Here is a 20,144-nt window from a genome sequence, read left to right as displayed (position 1 = left end):
TCTAATGCAACCTTTTCCTTCCTTCCTCCATGGGATGGCTACTACAATCAGGCCCAGACAGTGTGCTTCAGACTCTCCTTCCCATGTCTTCTTAAAAGGCCTAGTAACATCCACGAAAATGGAAAATGAGACCCATATTTCTTGCAAATCAGACCCCGGGTTGGGGGGACTTTGAAATACCCTTAATTGTTCCAACTTAACACTGGTATTGGAGACAGAGTCACTCTGCAGGCTGAGTATATATCCATTCATCCCCTTAGCTCAGACTCTGAGGTCTTCTGTCCAGGTCATTGCTCCTTTCAGAGGAATTGGACCCATTCCTACTTCTACCATTGACTTGTTTGACTTTGGACCTAGCTTTTACCTTTCTGGTTTCAGTTTTTCCCATCAATGAAAGGCAAGAGTTGGACTAGTTATCTCTGAGTTCCATTCTAACCACTAACACCATCACGATCAGCTTTTTCTCCTTGATTTCAACCTTGGGAATCTGTAACAGAAAAGCTCTTTCAAGTGCATAAAGATGTATGCATACAAGAATACTTACTTGTAATAACCTAAGTGCCCAGCAAGAAGGGATTGGTTAAATAACTTATGGTGTACACACTCACTGATGGTGTTGCTCAAAGTAAACGTTCTGTTTCTTATTGGTCTACTAGGAGATAAGGAGCTTGAGCTAGAATGTAAATCAAATCAGTGACTTTATCAAGAACAACAAATATATATATATATATATATAAATATACATGTACACATATTATATTTATATAATTACATATACATAATTAGATATATAATTAATATACATATACATAAATATATATAAATATATATACAAATATATATAAAATATATTTATATATATATATTTGTATGAATGGTTTGCATTCTTGTACATGTTCTCCCTTATCTTTTCTCAAGCGTGAACACATACTTCCTAGACTAGCACAGGTACACAGACCACACTTTGAATAGTGTTGGGGAGAAAAAAAAATTCCCTCAATTCTTCTAAGTTCTTTGGCTGGTCTAATAATTAAACTGGCATAGGACAGACTAACAGGAGAAAAATGAACAAAAATTTAATAACATGTACACCTCCTGTTATTCATCAGGAAAAACAGTAATTTGCTGAAATGCCTAAAGCCATCATCTTAAATACCATCTTCATTTAAAGACAAAAGAGGATGTTGGGGATGGGGAGTCAGATATGGCAGGTCACCAAGAAAAACAGAGTGGACAAGGGTAGAGTTGTTATAAAGATTTAAGTCCATGCCTTCTCCATTGATAATAGTGATTTAGAGTGATCCCCAACTTCCTGGTACATCAAAGGCGACACCCTTAGAAAGGGAGATTTCCCTTATACATGTGTATGCCTCTTACAAAAGGGTAACTTTGACTTTATTTTCAGAGCTTCTCTTGTGTCTGCAGTTTCCTTAAAAATAACCAGTTTAAGGGGTGCCTGGGTGGCTCACTCTGTTAAGTGTCCAATTCTTGATTTCAGTTAAGGTCATGATCTCACAGTTTGTGAGACTGAGCCCTGCGTCCAGCTTGGCTCTCACAGTGCGGAGCCAGCTTGGGAGTCTCTCTCTGCCCCTACCCTGCTCATGCTCTTGCACCATCTCTCTCTCTAAAAATAAATAAAAAGAAAACTTAAAAAAAATAACCAGCTTAAAATAATCAGGATGCCAAAGAGGCATACCTTGGGGTGGCAAAATTTTCTCCCTTTCAGCAGCATTGTTCAACCTTCACAAAAATGAGGTAACTCTACTTCTGCAGATGTAGAAAGATGTCTAAGATGCATTATTAAAAAAGTATGGGGGCGCCTGGGTGACTCAGTCAGTTAAGTGTCCAACTTTGGCTCAGGTCATGATCTCACAATTCGTGGGTTTGAGCCCCATGTCGGGCTCTGTGCTGACAGCTCAGAGCCTGGAGCCTGCTTCAGGTTCTGTGTCTCCCTTTCTCTCTGCCCCTCCCCTATTTGAGCTCTGTCTCTTTCTCAAAAATAAATAAACGTTAAAAAAAATTTTTTTTTTAATAAAAGGAAAAAGTATGCTACAGAATAGTATGTTGTTTTCAAAAACAGGGACCTATACAAAAAAGGATACATAAGTGCACAGATATGCTGATAGATGTATAAAACATTTCTGGAACAAGTTTTTTGCTTTTAACTTTTTTAAAAATGTGTATTTATTTTTGAAAGTGAGAGTATGGGCAGGGGAGGGGCAGAGGGGGCGGACAGAGGATCCAAAGCAGGCTCCATGCCTGATGTGGGGCTTGAACTCATGAACCGTGAGACCATGACCTGAGCCAAATGTTGGGACACTCAACTGACTGAGCCGCCCAGGCGCCTCTCTGGAACAAGTCTTAAGAAATTAACAGCACTTCTGGAGACTGGAGCTGGGATTCTGGGATGAAAATTTTCTTTTCTTTTTTTTAATGTTTATTTATTTTGAAAGAGAGAGAGAGCATGCACGAGCAGGGGAGAGACAGAGAGAGAGCGGGAGAGAGAGAATCCCAAGCAGGCTCCATGCCATCAGTGCAGAGCCCGATGTGGGGCCTGATCCCATGAACTACAGGATCATGACCTGAGTTGAAATCAAGAATTGGGTATCCAACCAACTGAGATGCCCAGGTGCCCCCCAAAATTTCTTTTCTGGTGTATATCCAAACTGCTATTCAGTGGGTCTTCCCTAGTACCGTGTCTAGAATCTGTTCTGACTGGTCTGTGCCCTTCTTGACAGAGTTGTTAAACATGTTGTTGTTGTTGTTGTTGTTGTTGTTGTTGTTGTTTAAGTAAACTCTACACCCATTGTGGGGCTCGACCCTGAAATCAAGAGACACATGGTCCACTGACTGAGCCATTCAGACATCTCAGTTGTTAAACATTTTGGTTTTTTTTTTTTTTATGTTTACTTCTGACAGAGAGAGGGAGAAAGAGAGAGAGAGAGAGAGAGAGAGAGAGAGAGAGAATGAGCTGGGGAGGGGTGAAGAGAGAGGGAGACAGAATCTGAAGCAGGTTCCAGGCTCTGGGCTGTCAGCACAGAGCCTGACGAGGGGCTCAAACTCATAAAGTGAGATCACGACCTGAGCCAAAGTCAGACGCTTAACCGACTGAGCCACCCAGGCACCCCTAAACATTTTGAATGTTATTCCTGCTGTACCCTTTTACTGTTTTTTTTTAAAACCAATGTTCATGTATCACTTTCATATTTTTTTTTTTTTTTTTTTAATTTTTTTTAAATTTTTTTTTTTTTTTCAACGTTTATTTATTTTTGGGACAGAGAGAGGCAGAGCATGAACGGGGGAGGGGCAGAGAGAGAGGGAGACACAGAATCGGAAACAGGCTCCAGGCTCCGAGCCATCAGCCCAGAGCCCGACGCGGGGCTCGAACTCACGGACCGCGAGATCGTGACCTGGCTGAAGTCGGACGCTTAACCGACTGCGCCACCCAGGCGCCCCTCACTTTCATATTTTTAAAACAAACTAGTTACAGTGCAAATATGGATGCTTCTAGAGCCTCTATTTGCTGGATAACAAGCCTCCCTTTTTTTCACTTTTTATGCACATTCCCTCTGTTCTCACAAGCTATATGAACGAGGCAGTTCTCTCTGTCCTGTGCCTTGGAGCTCTTCTCCTGCAGATACATTCACAGTAAGTCATTGTGGTTCACAGCCTAGTGATGAAGAAGGCCCAGGGGCCAGAGGACTGATTACAGTTCTAATTTACAATTATACAGTGATTTTTCACACTGCTCATGAAATTCTTACTTCCTCCTGTTTGAGTTGGATAGTTAGAAGGATCCGATTTGATTGAAGCAGTATAGGCTGTGATTATCCTAAGAATTTGGCATATTAAATTGAACTGGGGAGTTCTGGGCAACAAATGTAAATTATTTCCTCACTCCCATACAACTGTGTATTTACTGTTTGCAGCTGACCCTGTGCAGAAAAGTGAAATGACTTCTTTTAATGCCTTTGAAATGGGAACTGTTGAGACTTCTAAGTGGCCTCTTTAAACTCAAGATGCAAACAGATTGTGCTGCTGTAGGAGACTGAGTGGAGTGGAGACAATGTCCCTGGAGTCTGATAGTTTTTGATTCAAATGCTCTAGGCCTATTTGCTGTGGTTCTTGATAGAAAAAAAAAAAAAAAAAAGATTTGTTTTTAAGTATATTTTGTTTTATTTCTATGTTAAAAAGAATGTGGCTGGCCCTTGTCCCTGATCCCTAGGGATAACCTCTAAAATCCTTAGAATTTCCTGAGGAATAAGAGAGTCTTTGTTATCCATGGGCCCTGAGAATTTATACTGATGAAATGACTTAGACTGGGGATGGGCCAAGCCAGAAAGACCAATGCTGTGATTAGAGAGTTGGAGCTTTGAGTCATCTGATATCGGCTTGACTACTAGGGAGGAGGGGAGGGGTGTAGATATGTAATGAAACCTCAATAAAACTCTGGACATTCAAGTTTGGGTGAACCTCCCTGGTTGGCAATACTCTGTGTATCGTCACACCTCTGTGTGTGAGAGGATAACAGCTCCTGACTCCAGGGGGAAAGAAGAATGGGACCCTCCCTGAGCCCCCTTTGCCTGTATGTTTCATCTTTTTTGACTGGTTCTGATTTGCATCCTTTTGCTATATAAAACAACTTGTAAGTATATCACTTTCCTGAGTTCTGTGGGATGTTCTAGTGAGTTACCAAATCCAAGGTGGTAGTGGGAGGTCCCGAATTTGTAGCCAGCTGTTCAGATGTGAGGGTGGCCTGAGGACCCCCAAACTCATGGCCAGTGTCTGAAGTGAAGGCAGTCTTATGAAGTGCTGTATCCTTGTAAACTCTGGCCCAACTCTGGGTTGTTGGCCTCAGAAGTCATTGCAAGTTCCCTATTTATTTGAAGACATATAAAAATTAAAATTTATAAGAGTAATGAGTATTTACAGTAAATGAGTATTTACAAATACTCATAAAACCTTCACTTAGACTCCCCATTTGTTAATATATTCCAATATTTGCTTGTTTCTCTCTCTTCTTATATATATATATACATATATATATATATATATGTATATATATATATATATATTTTTTTTCTTCCTAAACAGTTGAAAGTTACAGACATAATATCCCTAAACACTATGTGGCATATACTTCCTGAGAACCAGGATATTTTCCCACATAACCCCACACCTAAGAAACTTAGCGTTGATATGATAAATATTCTCTAATATACCATATTTATTTCCCTACTGTCCCCCAAATATCTTGTGATTCTTTTTCTTTATACTTCTGATCTAGTCAATGATACATATTACATTTAATTGTCATTTTTCCCTCCTCCTTTAATCTAGATCCTGGATTTATTTTATTTTTTGCTTTTCATGACATTGATACTTTGGAAGGTGCCCCAGGCTACTTGTCTTGTATATTATCCTATGATCTGGATTTGTCTGATTGTTTCCTCACAATTCACTTCAGAATATATATCCTTGGCAAGAATACAAACTGATGCAGGCTGGCTGGGTCTGAGGACCCAGAGGGGGTCCCGCAGGATGAGCCAAGAGGGTCCTTGGCTTTGCAGAGGATAGAAATCAAACAGCCGAGAGGAAGTGAGAGAAGAGTTTATTGAAGATACAGAGATAGAGCAGATACAGACAAAGCATCTGAGAGACTCAGAAAGGATAGAAAAGTGAATCTCCTCTTTGCTTGGGGTCTGGGGTTTTTACTGAGGATGGTGGTCTGATATACATGTCCTCTCGGGCATCTTGGAACTGGTTCAAACAAAGACATGTGCTCAGATAGATGTCCTTCATAAGTCACTTATGCCCTGGAACCAGGGATCTTGGCCTAAGGGTGTCTGGAGTCAGGTCGTGGAAAACGTTCATGACAACTCTGCCCAGTCACACCTAAGATGTTATCTATTATGCAGGAAGGCTCCAAAGAAATCATTAACTCCTTAACCTTTACAAGGAGGACATACATCATCAGTACCATAAGGCACATGTAAGGTGGGGGCGCAGGTCCTGATAAACATAGAAGCAGGAAAAGGAGCAAAAAGTAGTCCCTTCAGTTTCCCTGTCTCAACTACACAGATGATGTGCTGATCAAAGGTTTGGGTTGGAAAAGGGACAAAGTACATCAGCAGTGCGGTACAGATAGGCTGCATGTGGCATGAGGAAGAGCTGCGTGCGCCCAGGGTGGAGGGGATTTCAGAGCAGGAATGTTGGGATTTGCCTGAAGCTTCTGTCTTCTCACTCTCTGACAAGACCTCATCCTAACCCATCCCAAGGCGTGGAGGGCTCTCACCTGTCCATCTCCAGGGCAGACTGCTTCCCCAAACCCAGTCCTTGTTTTCTTCTCAAGACTGTCTCTAAGGTTCCTCATACCCAGCATGTCCAACACTGAACCTTGAGTCTGTACACCAGCCCCTTGCCTGGTGTGGTTCTCCTCTGGTCTCACCATCTCCGTGAACGACAGCACCCCCTTCCGTTACGTGAGCTAGAAACCCAGGCATCATCCATGACGCTTGCGGCTCTTTCCCCTCCTGTAGCCAGTCCAGTGGCAACTCCTGCTGTTTTGACCACCTAAAAAATTCCCGTCGATCCATCCATTGTTTCTGTCTTCTGAGCCACCACCTTAGTCCCCGCCCCCTTACTCCACGCCTCCTTAGTCCACGCCCCCTTACTCCACGCCCCCTTGCTCCACACCCCTCAGTCCATGCCCCTTTGGTCTATGCCCCCTTAGTCCCACAGCCCCCTAACCGCTCTTCAGGTTTCCACACAGGCTCCCTTCTGAATCTGCTCTCCACAGAGCAGCCCAAGTATCTTCTTAAAATGCAAATTTTCTGATGGCATCACCCCCCCCCCTTCTTAGAATCCTTCAATGTGTTAAAGAAAATTTCAACTGAGAGAATTCGAAGATGTAATTGGCTTTATTAAGCAATTCATGAATGGGCAGCATTCTTGCGTCCAGCAAGTAGAGCGATGTTTCGAGGAGTTGTGCAAAACGCAAGGTTTTCCTAGATAGGGTGGGGCACGGAGGTTATTGGCAAAAGGGAAGAAAAGATTGTTTCGGGTCAGGACATCTTTTTGGGGGGAAGGGAATGGCAGAGTTGTTTATCATACAGATCTCACTGGTACTGATCAGGAAATTTCAGATTGACAGCTAAAAGGTCACAGTCCCAGAATTGGTTGAAACTGCAATTAAGTCTTGGTTTGCTGTTGGGGGGTGGGGGGGGCAATGAACCCATTTGGGGCTTGTTTCTTTTTTGAAACAAATAGATACTCGTTGCTCTTTCAACAAAGACTAAAATCTTTGCTAACCCCACTGGCCTCCGTGTGCATTGTTTCCCGTGCTCTCTGCAGCCACACTGTCCCTTTTCAATCTCTTAAACCCCAAACAACTTCTCTCCTGCTCGCCCCCAGCCCCAGGTTCCCCAGGATGCATGCACGTGTGTTCTCACGTGTGTTCTTCCCTTCACATCTTTGCTCATTAGTCTTTTTCCCTGGGGGAGGCTCCCCTGTTACACAATCTCAGAGCACTGTATTTTTTCCCCCTCTTAGCCTGTATGACAGATTGTATTTCTGCAGCCCTTCAGTGTTTCTTTAGATCTGTCTTCCCCACCGCCGAGCCCCGAAGGGCGATGCCCACATCGGACTTCTTGGTAGCCCCAGCATGTGGTACACAGTGCCACCGTCAATAAACATCTGGGGGCGCACGACCTCGGCCTCCAGAGAATTCCAAAGGGTATGCGCGCTCATGCAAATGTGAGAGAATTCATTCCACGCTCTCTTACAGTCTTGGTAAGTTTGATAAAATATTATCTATTTTATCTGCTCAGTCTGACTTCAAAAGTCCATGGGGAAATTTTTATTTCAAAGCAGTTCCTATATTTAAACTTTGAAAAGGAAGAACGACCAGCATTTCTCCCATCTTCCCATTTCGTCTTGAGCCATCTAAGCTCGGAGGGTGGCCAAGGCAGCAAATGAAGTAAGAGGCCATTGATATGCAAATATGCCATTAAGATTGGAGGCCCCACCCCAGAACTCCATCTCAGTTCTTTCCAAGTCAAAGCCAATTTGCATTTAAAAAAATGAATCTCCCAAACTTGAAATTATTCTCCAAAGCTAAAATGCATAGAAATTAAACTATGGAAAATACTGAGGTTTCCATATGACACATTGCTGTTTTTTGGAGAGAGAAAGCTGGCTGTCCTTCAACACCTAGGTTCTGTTTTGCTTGTGAAGGGCTGCTGGGTTAAGGATGGACCCTCTTGACCTTGGACTGCCTGGTGTTTCCCTGAAGCATGAACACACCAAGTAGTTAAGGTAGATGCTTCTGGAGACATTGCTACCATTTTCAAGTTATGAAAACTGAGACTCAGAAGGATCAGTTGATGTGGTCAAGATTCAAACCCTCGTTTTCAGATTCCATGTACAGAGCTCCTTTCTCAACACTTTTAAAACGGTTAAATCCCCCAAAGTGCTGTGATTCTCTTTAGTGATTCTCTTTACAGCAGAGACCAGACCTGCCAATGCTGCTCATGCCCACTCTGCCCAACAGATTTCACAGGAGCTTTGGCATGTATTTCTAATCTCACAGAAAAGAAGCAAAGCAAATTCCTTCCAGGTAATAGCATGAGGGTGGGGAGCCCTTCATCTGTCCTGCTGCCTAAACCTGGTTTCACACAAAAGCCCCAAGGGGCTGTAAAATCACTCTGTGGCTGGATGCCAGGGTCAGAATTGATGATTTGAGAGGCAGAGGAGCAGAGCTGCTGTGTGATTTCAGAAGAATAGGATGTGGCTGATGGAGCCCAGAGCCCAGCTCCCTACAAACCTAATCCCTGGTTGTCAGCGCTTTCCCCCTACCGCTGATGGGTGATGGGCCAGGGGCTCCATCACCTGTTGTCAGCTCCCATCTCTGCTTTGAGCCTGAAGCCATGTCACTCTGAATGTTTTCTCTTGGGGCACCTGGGTGACTCAGTTGGTTAAGTGTCCGACTTCGGCTCAGGTCATGATCTCATGGTTCATGAGTTTGAGCCCTGAGTTGGGCTCTGTGCTGATAGCTCAGAGACTGGAGCCTGCTTCGGATTGTGTGTCTTCCTCTCTCTCAGCCCCTCCCCTGCTCACGCTTTGTCTCTTTCTCTCTCTCAAAAATAAATAAGCATAAAAAACCAAAGTATGTTCTCTGATTCAAATGATTCCTGTCTTCTCTGTAACAGGGTCATGGTAGGAGCAATGTAGTGCGTGGGCTTGCAAACTCAGCTGTGCACCAGCTCTGGGGTCTTTAGCAAATGACTTCTCTGGCCCTCAGTTTCCCTATCTGTAATAACAGACCCTATCTCATAGGTTCCCATGAGAATCAAATGAGATACTGTAATGGGAAACACTTAGCTTGGTGTCTGGTGTCACAGATGGACAAAGCTGGACACTGGTTAAAACTGGAAAGGACCGATTTAAGCAGCAACATACTATTACAAAAGGGAAGGGTCCAGTGTGACCTGAACTCAACTTTGATTTGTACAGAGGTGACCGGGTGTTTTAAATGGAGAATGAAGGGTTAGGGAGGGGGGTGAGCAGGGGCTCAGTACCACCAGGGCAGTGAAAATTTACAAAAAAGCAGGAGGGGGTTTGGTCCATGTGAAACCCATCTGGGTTTGTTCCTCCTCTCCCACCCAGGCTGGAGACCTGAGCCCTGTCCTCAGCTGTCCTCCGGAAGAAACGGTCAGTTCTTTTGGAAGCCTTGCATTTTCTCAGGCAGGCAATTTAAGGGGAGGCTAGAGTCACCTTCGGGATGCAGCCTTGAGTATGTTAGTGTTTGTTCAAGTCTTTTATTTTTATTTATTTATTTATTTATTTATTTATTTATTTATTTATTTATTTATATTTAATTTTGAGAGACAGAGCGTGAGCGGGGGAGAGGCAGAGAAAAAGGGAGACACAGAATCAAAAGTAGGCTCCAGGCTCAGATGTGTCAGCACAGGGCCAGACGCGGGGCTTGAACCCACCAGCTATGAGATCATGACCCGAGCTAAAGTTGGCTGCAAAACCGACTGAGCCACCCAAACGCCCCCAAGTCTTTTTTTTTTATGTTTATTTATTTTTGAGAGAGAGAGAGCCCTCGAACGTTGGGGGTGAGGGGGGTGGGGGGGCATGACAGATTCGAAGCAGGCTCTGTGCTGACAGCAACGAGCCAGGTGCAGGGCTCAAATTCAGGGACCCCAAGATTATGACCTGAGCCAAAGTTGGATGCTCAACCGACTAAGCCATCCAGGCACCCCTCCCAGCTTCCATCTTTACCTGGCTTTCTCCCCTGACTCTGAGCCTCCTGTGAGCCTCTTACTAGGCTCTGTTGTGATTACACTGGGCCCACCCAGATAACCCCGAATGATCTCCCCATCTCAAGAGCTTTCACTTACTCACATCTGAAAAGTTCCTTTTGCCCTGTGAAGTAACATCCATAGGTTCCAGAGTTTAGGATGTGGACATATTTGGGGGCCCTTATTCAGCCTACTGCACTAACCGTCTCCCTGGTGGGTCCTGCCAGGCTGACAGGGTGGCCACACTGGGAAGAAATGTTCTCATCCAGCCTCCCCTCCTTGTGCCAGTGCCACGTGGTGGAGTGCACAGCAGCAGTGATGGCACTCAACGTAGACTACAAATCTGGAGTCTGGGCCACTGGTTGAAGGACATGTGTTTCCCTGAGACCCACCTGTTGGGGTGCAGCCGTAGGGCTCCATCTGCTGGAGTCACCTTGCCACATTCCCGGCACCTTTAGTTGAACCTCACACCTTTTCTGAGAGGCAGCTAGGGCTATGTGGGCGTGCAGACATGTTCAGGTGGAACTGTTACTTCTGCGGAAGACTGACAGTAGGAACTTGGTCTCATGCTCCTTAGAGAAATGGGGAGAAGGCAAGGAAGCAGGAGACAGGCCTTTCAAGGGAGCCAATGGCAGGGGCCCTGAAATGTCACATGAGCCAAAAGAAATCAATACTAATCCATTACAGGGGCGCCTGGGTGGCTCAGTCGGTTAAGCATCAACTCTTGATTTTGGGTCAGGTCCTGATTTCATGGTTCATGAGATGGAGCCTTGAGGCGGGCTCTGTGCTGACAGCAGGGAGCCTGCTTGGGATTCTCTCTCTGCCCCTCCCTCTCACTCTCTCTTTCTCTCTCTGAAAATAAATAAGTAAATATTAAAAAAAAGTACTAATCCATTACAATAACACCACCAACAACAATACTGAACACTCTTGGCACTGAGTGATAAGCACTTTATTTACATTATTACTTATTTAATTGAAAATGATAAACATAAAATTGAAACAGTACAAGAAGATATGCCAGAAAATATAAGTCCCCCTCCCACCTGTTTCCCTCCTTAGAAGCAAACATTGCTTCTTATATATTCTTCTAGAATTTTTACATCCATGAACCACCATACATGGGCATGTCCTTCAAATAAAAGATGGTTGCATCTCATACATTTTGTATTGCTCCTTTGTCTTTTGCATGTTGCAATATATCTTGGCCATTTTTCCATTTTGGCCCAAATAGATTTATTTTATGTATTTATGTTTAGAGCTACACAGCATTCCATTTTATGGATGTGTCATAATTTCTTAAACCACTGTCCTTTTGAGGGATGTTTATGTTGTTCCCAGTCCTTTGTTCTTACAGAAAACAGGGCAGTGAAAATCTTTCTATGTATTTTTTTGTATACAAGTGTGAGTTTATCTGTAGAATAAATTCTTAAAAGTAAAATTGCTAGGTCTTATCTCTTTAGTCCTCACACAGCAACCCTGGGAAGCACGTGCTCTTATTATTTCCATTTAATATACAGGGAATCAGAGATACAGAGAGGCTAGGTAACTTGTCCAATAAATTATTAGTGGAGACTGAATTAAAACTAATTCTGTTGAGCACTGTAGAGACTACAAAAGACTTCTACGCACTCTAGATGACGTCTCCTCCTTCTCCTTCTTCCCCTTCTTCTTGTTCTCCTCCTTCTCATTCTTATTCTTCTTCAGGGAAACTCTACACCAAATGTTGCGCTTGAACTCACAACCTTGAGGTCAGGAGTTGCATGCTGTACTGACTGAGCCAGCCGTGTGCCCCTTGACCTGTTATTAGAAAGGGTTCCTTTTATTTATTTACTTTTTTTATGCTCAGGATCATATGAGAATCTGCATCTATAGCTGTGTTAATCATGGTAGGATAGGCTATGCTGCTGTAACAAATCAGTCCTCAAATCTGAGTATTTTAATAAGAGAAAAAATAATTTTTTGCTCTTGCAGAGTCTTATGGAACCTGCGGATGAGCTCCTCCATCTGGTGATTGAGGGATCCAGGCTCTCTGAGATGCTCCAACACATGATTGTCAGCTTCCCTCAGCAGGGAAAGAAACTAAGAGGTAGCAGGAGGCACACTAGCTCTTATATATAGGTTTCAAAGTGACACGGGTCACATTTGTTCACGTTCCATTTACTGAAACCAGTCATGTGGCCCTAACTTAACTGCAAAGGAGAGTGAGAAATAGTCTTCCCTTGTGTCCAGGAAGAAGAAAGGGTATGGTGAGCATTAATTCAGTCACATATGTACATATCCCTACCCAACTTGAGTAGGGAAATAGGGAATTTTAGGGAGCTTTGCTGTGCAATGTGCGTAAAACTCCCATCTCCATTTCTCTAAGGAAATTTCAGGAAAGATTCCTTTGTCTTTCAGTGCCTTGGGAATCAGAACCATACTTTTTTCTGGTGTGGTACTGGTCTGAGACTGGAAAAAATGGCCCAGAATCATTTAAGTTTCATTAATAACATTAAAAGTATCAATATATTCAATGATTTACTTAAGTTAGAGCAGACTCAAGATTATTCCTATCATGTCTTTCTCACTCACTTGATCCCACTGTGCTTTTGTAAGAGGGAAACAAAGGAGGCGGAGTAACTCCAGGAATCCTGGCTTACTTTGTGCGTAATTCATTTCCATCTTATTTTTGCTACAGTCACAGTAAATGAGTTGTTTACAGGCTCTTACTCAATAGCTATGAAAGTTACAAATTATTTTAGTATTTTAGTTCTCCAAAAATTGTTTGTTGTTATCATTTCAAGGCTCAGCCTTGGGAGCAGGTGGGGAATGTGCATGTCTCTATGGCGGTGAGGGCAATGTAAATGGTCCCCAGGAAGCTGGGAATCTGGTTCTAGGAGGCCCCAAGCTGAGGGATGCAGTTTCTTCCAGTTGTGTTTGGCTGTCTGGATGGATGAGTGGAGAACGATGATAGTTGAACTCACTGAAGGTTGGGGTTCTCTTGGGTAGAAGAACAAAGAGGTAGATGTTGAAGTGTTAGCAAGAGTGCAGGAAGGGATGCTTTAAGCGGTTCAGGCTGAAGAGGGAAGAAGATGAAGAGGTAATTTTATAAGAAAGGTAGGAGTCCTGGGGCCAAGGTGTATTAGTGAGGACAAAGAAGAGGTATCATGGGGTTAAGGAATGGAATGAGATAGGAACATGGGCAAATATCATCAAATAAGTCAAGGAGAACATGTAAGGTTTGATGGGTCTTATAAGAATGTTGAATTCTCCCAAGATTCTGGCAGGAGAACTAAAGATAACCCAACAGTAGAGGCATGAGGCTCAAAGCAGAGAGGGTATTCTTATTACTGTTTATGTACTTATTTTGAGAGAGAGAGAGAGAGTGCGCATGCACATGTATGTGAGAGTGTGTGTTGGGGAAGGGCAGAGAGAGGGGAGAGAGAGAGAATTCCAAGCAGGCTCAGCACCGTCAGCACAGAGCCTGGTGTGGGGCTCAATCTCACAAACCTTGAGATCATGACCTGAGCCAAAATCAAGAGTTAGACGCTTAAACGACTGAGCTACTCAAGTGCTCTGAAAGGGTGTTTTTGACATACGTGAAAATGTAGTGATCTGCTAAACTGTTCACAGTGGTTATTTTGATGGGGAGAGAGATACCAGTGGCTATTTATTTATACACTTCTGTATTAATTGGCTTGTCATAATGACCAGAATTGCTTTTGTAGTCTGAAAGCAAATTTACTAAAGTCAAGAAAAAACAAAAACAAAAACTGAAGACAACTAGAAAAACTAAAAAAGAAAACTGGTGGTCTGGAAGAAGTGCTTGCCACATAGTAAGCGCTCTATAATTGTTAATTATCAACATTGCCACTATTATCTTGGTTAATGGCAACACCCTTTAGGCCAGCATGCTAGAACAGACTCGTGCTGTCTCCTGATTGAATTCCTGCAGCTGCCTTTGTCCATTTCCCGAATGCCATGCTGCTGATGGGTAACGAGACTCAACCCTACCGGCTCTCCCTCTCCATGCTTGCTTCATCGTGCTTCACACTGAGTTGTGTTCCCGCACCATGCAGTGATAAGATCCTGGTGCTTGGATTTGGTTTTGGGGAGAGAGAGAAGACCCTACTCAGGTCCCATAAACAGCTGTTCCACCTCTTCATTAGCAGACATTTATTGTCACCAGTAGATACCATTAGTTTTCTACCTTTCTAGCCTTTCACTGATTCTTCTCTGCTAACAGAGTCTTGATTTTGCTCAGGCAGCAATGTGCCCAGTGTCAGTCCCTCTTCCCTTTTGATAGCGATTGGTCTGGAAGTGGATGATGTGCCTCAGCTCTGGAGAATGAGATAAAGGGATGTCTGCTGGGGCTTCTGGGAAACTACCTTTCTGGGAAGACAGAGCAGCCATTTAGCTGTGAGTCTGCTTGGTTCTTGCTTTGTGACTTATCCTGTGAGGATGGTGAGGATGTGTTGACTTGTTGAAGCCATCCTAATGTCATGAGAGCAGATTGGAGGATGGCAGGGTGGAAGGATTCCAGGAGCCTTGGTTCTTGGTAACATTGAATTACCCCTCCTCCAATCCACTTCTGAACTTCTCAAGGAAACAATAAATGTTCTCATGGTTCAAGCCATTGTTGGTTGGGATTTCTGTTACCTGGAGCTGAGAACATTTCCTTGTGCTGGAGGCTGGGGGTTACAGCTGAATTGGATTCATCTCCTGCTCTCAGGGAGTTCACAGCCCAGTGGAGAATCACCCCCTTTTTTTTTTTTAAGTTTATTTATTTTGAGAGAGAGAGAGAGAACAAGCAGGGGAGGGGCAGAGAGAGAGGAAGAGAAGAATCCCAAGCAGGCTCTGTGCAGTCAGCACAGACTCTGATGCGGGGCTCAAACTCAAGAACCAGGAGATCATGACCTGAGCCAAAACCAAGATGCTCAACTGCGCCACCCAGGTGCCCATCTGGGCCTGAGCAAAGTGCATGGACAGGGCTGAGCCGGACAGAGCATGGACGGAGTTGTGGTGATGCGGAAGGGTTGGGCACCTGGCCTATGGGACATTCGTGGGCTCACTCACCCTTATGTCCCATCATCTGTAGTCCCATCAGTCTCTCAGGACACAAGCTGTGATTGCCAGGAACTGGGTAGCTCTCTTTTTGAAGGCAGACGCATACTTTTCAGAGAAGCATTCAGATTACACTAGTGCTACAAATTAACACATTATTTTAGGCCATTTCTGGGCCGTAATTTTATCCTCCCCTTAGCTATTTACTGCATGCAAATTTTCCACTCTATGCAAATCACTCACTTTATGCAAATCTTTTACCGTATGTTACCAAGCCTTAGCACCTGCACCAGGCAGAATTGGATGATTCAGGCCTTGGAGCGTTAAAGTGCAAACACTTAACTCAAGTAATCTCTAGGGGGTGGGGAGATAGTTGAGCACTGGATGCTGGGGACAGCAGCCTTTGCAAACAGCCTGCTTCCCTTATAAGGGTGTGCTGAACTCTGCTGCCTTCCCCACCCCCTCTTCCTTAGTTACCTGCAAGCCCCTTCCAGGTGGTAATGACTATTTGGAGTAAATATTTTGATGTGAATGGAATGATTAAGTCCCGGCTGGCTCTGCACAGAACCTTAAGGCAATTAGGTTTTCCAATCAGTGCAGGCGAGTGCATCATTGTGCCTGGCTGGGCTCAGTGAGGGGCAACGGGGAGACTGTTTCTCTAAGGTAGGTCCCCGCGGGGGAGGGTGGGAAGCAGTGGCTGCCTAACCTTGGATGCACACTGCAATCACCTAGGGAGCTTGAAAAAATACTCATGCCTTGGTCCCATCCTCAAGTATTCTGATTGAATTGATCTAAGTTGTTATTATGCCTTAAGTTTGAGTATCTGTGGCCACATAATACAGGCCACAGGAAAGCCTCACCTAGGGCACTGTTGAGTTTCTCTTGTGTTCCTCGCTGCCCTCCAGTGGCCCCAGCATAGAGCCTTACAACGTTGGCCTCTTCTGTGGGCACCACAGGAAAAACTCCAGAAACTGTTCTGTGTAACCTATAATTTATTCACTCCAACCCCTGTGGAAGATAGTTTCATTTTAATGATGAGGAAATTGGCTCAGAAAAGTGGGGGTGCCTGGATAGTTCAGTGGGTTAAGCATCTGACTTTTGATTTTGGCTCAGGTCATGAGCTCACAGTCGTGGCCGTGAGAAATGAGCCCTGCATTGGGCTCCACCCTGAACGTGGAGCCTGCTTGGGATTCTCTCTCTCTCCCTCTGTCTCTGCCCCTCCCCTGCTCGCTCGCACACACTCTCAAAAAATTAAAATAAAATAAAATAAAATAAAATAAAATAAAATAAACAAAAAAAAAAAAGAGAAAGAAAAGTGGCTCACCTAAGGTCTCCTAGCTAGAAAGTAGCAAACAGTCAGGATTCCTGCCTCTAATTGTACAGCCAGTCAGTCCTAAGATACTGCTCTTCCTAAGATTTGAACCCTGTGACAGCCACCTCACTTTTGGTCCTAGATTGGGGACTGTGCACATTTAAAATGCCACTTCTCAGGCTATTGCCCCTGACTCTCTGTAGATAGGAAATCTGGGGTTCCTCCTTCCATCCCTGGGGCCATCAGGAGGCCCAGCACAACCTGAGGGGCCAAGTCAAGGGGACAGGAAAGAGCCTTCCCATCAGTTCTGTGAACCATCTCTGCAAAGAACAGAGCTGCCTGTCAGAGGAAGGTCCATGGCACCAAGTGGGCCTGTTATTGGGTGGGGGCTCTCTGAGTGGACGATTAACAAAGACAGCAGTGGAGGACGATGGATTTGGAACCCAACAGACCAGAGAGATCCAATCCAGGCTCTGCTCTTTGGCGCATGAACCTGGAGAAGTTTCTTTACTTCTTTGAGCTTCAGTTTCCTAATTTATATGAAGAGGATTATGACCACATCTTCCTTTTGGGGTTGTGGTGAGGACAGCCTAAGATGATGGATGTAATGCCCCTGGAACAGTGCCTGGTGCATTGTAGGTGTTCACCTTATGTTCTTTCTTTTCCTCTTTCCCTTTTCCCTTGATTTCCTTTGGTACAGCTGACATAGATTGTAATTTTTAGAGAGCTTGTTACTATATAGCAAACAGGATACAAAGGACATAATCACAGAGATGCTGAAATGGGGACATTATTGATTTAATTCTTTAATGTTAAAAAAATTAAGCTTCTAAAAGAGCCTTTCAATCAAGCATATTGTGTGTTTCCGAAAACCTCAGCAGGATGAGCTTAGGGCCTGCTGTTCCATCCCACATCACAAATCTGCCTCTGCTGGGTTGTTCCTAGGACAGTAGTGAACGGGCAGCTCAGGAAATCCGCAGCTGGGCATTGCCACACACCCCGGAGGCCCCACAACTCTTTCCTCCTTGCCAGTCTTGCGGTGTGGCAGCTGAGCATTCTGTGGCCATCTTGCTGGTGCCCCACTGTCCTATCAAAAGGCCTTTGCATGACTATTGGATCCAGGAATGAAGAAAGGAAGAAATGAGTGCTTCCCGGGTCTTGGAACCAGAGGAGAGTTTCCTCACCTCCAGAGAGACTAGGGTCGCATGTGGCTTTCTGAGCACAGGGACTGGCAGGGCTGATAAGTTCTGTGTGGTCTGCAAAGAGCGGCTCCTCCCAGCCAGCCTGCGCTGGGGCCTTGTACATGGCAGCTGTTCTCAATCTTTGCCTCCTCCAGGTTCCTCTAGGCTGCAACCATTTCCCCGATCTTCTGGTCCTTAGTTTTAGGGGCCCCTGGTCCCCTACGTTCTCATTTTGGCTCCATACCTAGTTCTTTCAAGCTTCAGTCAGTTTCTTGAAGCTTGGCTTGGCCTCATTCTGTTTTTCTCCAGGACATGACTTCTAGCCTCTGTGCGAGCCACAGGTACCACTTCCTTCAGTGGCTCCTCACGCTTTGCCTTCCCCCCGGCCACAGGGGTCAGTGTTCTCCAGCTTGGGAAGCTGGTTGATTTGGATTTCGGTTCTAATTCCAGCATTTACAAGGTACGTGCACGTAGGCATGCTGTTTTGTCTGTCTGAGCTTCGGTGAAAGAAACTGAATCTCAGAAAAGGAAAGCCATTACCTGTGTTGAGTGAGAGGCAGAATCCCAGACCCTAAAGCCAACACAGACTTCACGTTCCCTACATGAGGATCCATTTCTTTCCACCTTAAATTGGAATTTTTTTTCTTCCTCCCCTGACTCCCCACCTCTGCTTTCTCCTTCTTCAGACAAGGATGGGCCATTTCCAGGCATGGCTCTCAGCAAATGATGAAGTTTCTAGCAGTATGACCATGGGCAAGTTACGTATACTCTGTATTTCTGTTTCATCTTCTGTAAAATGAGGGATTCTGTGGGATCCACCTCATGCCATATAAGGTAACATTCGCAGGTTCTGGGGATGAGGATGTGGACATCTTTGTGGGGGCCACTATAGGAGGCCTTGGGTCCTGCTTCCCTCTTCAGGTCTCTGCCATCCTTCCCCATCAGCTGGATGCCTGGCAGTCGACTCATCTCACCAAATCTCACTTGTATCTAGTTGAGTGGACAGAGGTCTTTTAGGGACCTGCTTCTGGCCCCCCTGGCCACCCAAATGGCCCAAGTGCCCCAAAGGCAGATATTTAAAAACTTTTTAATGTTTTCTTATTTATTTTTGAGACAGAGAGAGAGAGAGGGAGAGACAGAGGGCAATTAGGAGAGGGGTAGAGAAAGAGGGAGACACAGAATCCAAAGCAGGCTCCACGCTCTGAGCTGTCCTTGCAGAGCCTGATGCGGGGCTCAAACTCAAAGACTGCGAGATCACGACCTGAGCCCAAGTCAGACGCTTAACCAACTGAACCACCCAGGCGCCCCCCAAAGGCAGATCTTTAAATGACATTCTCCAGGTGCCTAGAAAACACATGCCTCACTCTGACCCCCGTCCCTTCTGATCTTTGCTTTCCTGTGTAGAGGGGGCTGTCACTTTGGCTGCTTCTCTGAGGCTTTGGCATTTTCCAATGACTGGGAATTACCATCTGGGTTATAGTGTGGGCATGTAGCTGGGAATTGCTGTAGCCTTTTGTCTCCATGAGGGCAACAGCCTCAAAATAACATACAGACATGGGCCTAGCCTAGGGGATTTGGAGGAATGCAGCCGAAGCAGTAGATGAAGCTGTCTCTGGAGCCCATCTCATCTCCCTTATACACGAGCTCCTGAATGTCCTTATTTAACAGGCCAGCTTGAGCTGGTTTTTCTGTTACATGCAGCTGAAAGCATTCTAAATGATACAATGTGGATGGACTTCTGGCTAAAGATGGTGGGTTCTTTTTTTTTTTTAATTAAAAAAAAACTTATTTATTTTGAGAGAGAGAGAGAGCATGAGCAGGGGAGGGACAGAGCGAGAGGGAGACACAGAATCTGAAGCAGGCTCCAGGCTCTGAGCTGTCAGCACAGAGCCTGACGCGGGGCTTGAACTCAGGAGCAAGATCATGACCTGAGCTGAAGTCGGATGCTCAACCAACCGAGCCACCCAGGCACCCCTGAAGATGGTGGATTCTTGATATGTATTCATCTCTTTTCCCTTCTGGTGCCCCATTATAGAAATGAAAAAGGAAGAAAGGTCCAATGATTCAAAGAATGGGAGAAAGGCCATTCATTGGTGGGTAAGAGATTTTAAGAAAGTTCTAGTAGATGGGAGGCAGGTGGTGGATGGTGCCTGTGGAAGCTGCTGCTTGAGTCCATGAGCCCTGAAGATGTCAGCTACAGCAGAGGGCAAGAAGGAGGCATGTGGCTGAAAATAGGAATCAAACAGAAGTTTTGTGTATAGGAACATTGATACCTCTCCCGCAACTCACATAGGCGAA

Source organism: Lynx rufus, unplaced genomic scaffold, assembly GCF_022079265.1.
Source record: "Lynx rufus isolate CCGP_SWC_20201006 ecotype Redwood Valley unplaced genomic scaffold, mLynRuf1.p SCAF_8, whole genome shotgun sequence".
NCBI classification, from domain to species: domain Eukaryota; kingdom Metazoa; phylum Chordata; class Mammalia; order Carnivora; family Felidae; genus Lynx; species Lynx rufus.
The sequence above is the reverse complement of the archived record's forward strand: the minus strand, read 5'-3'. Positions refer to the sequence as shown.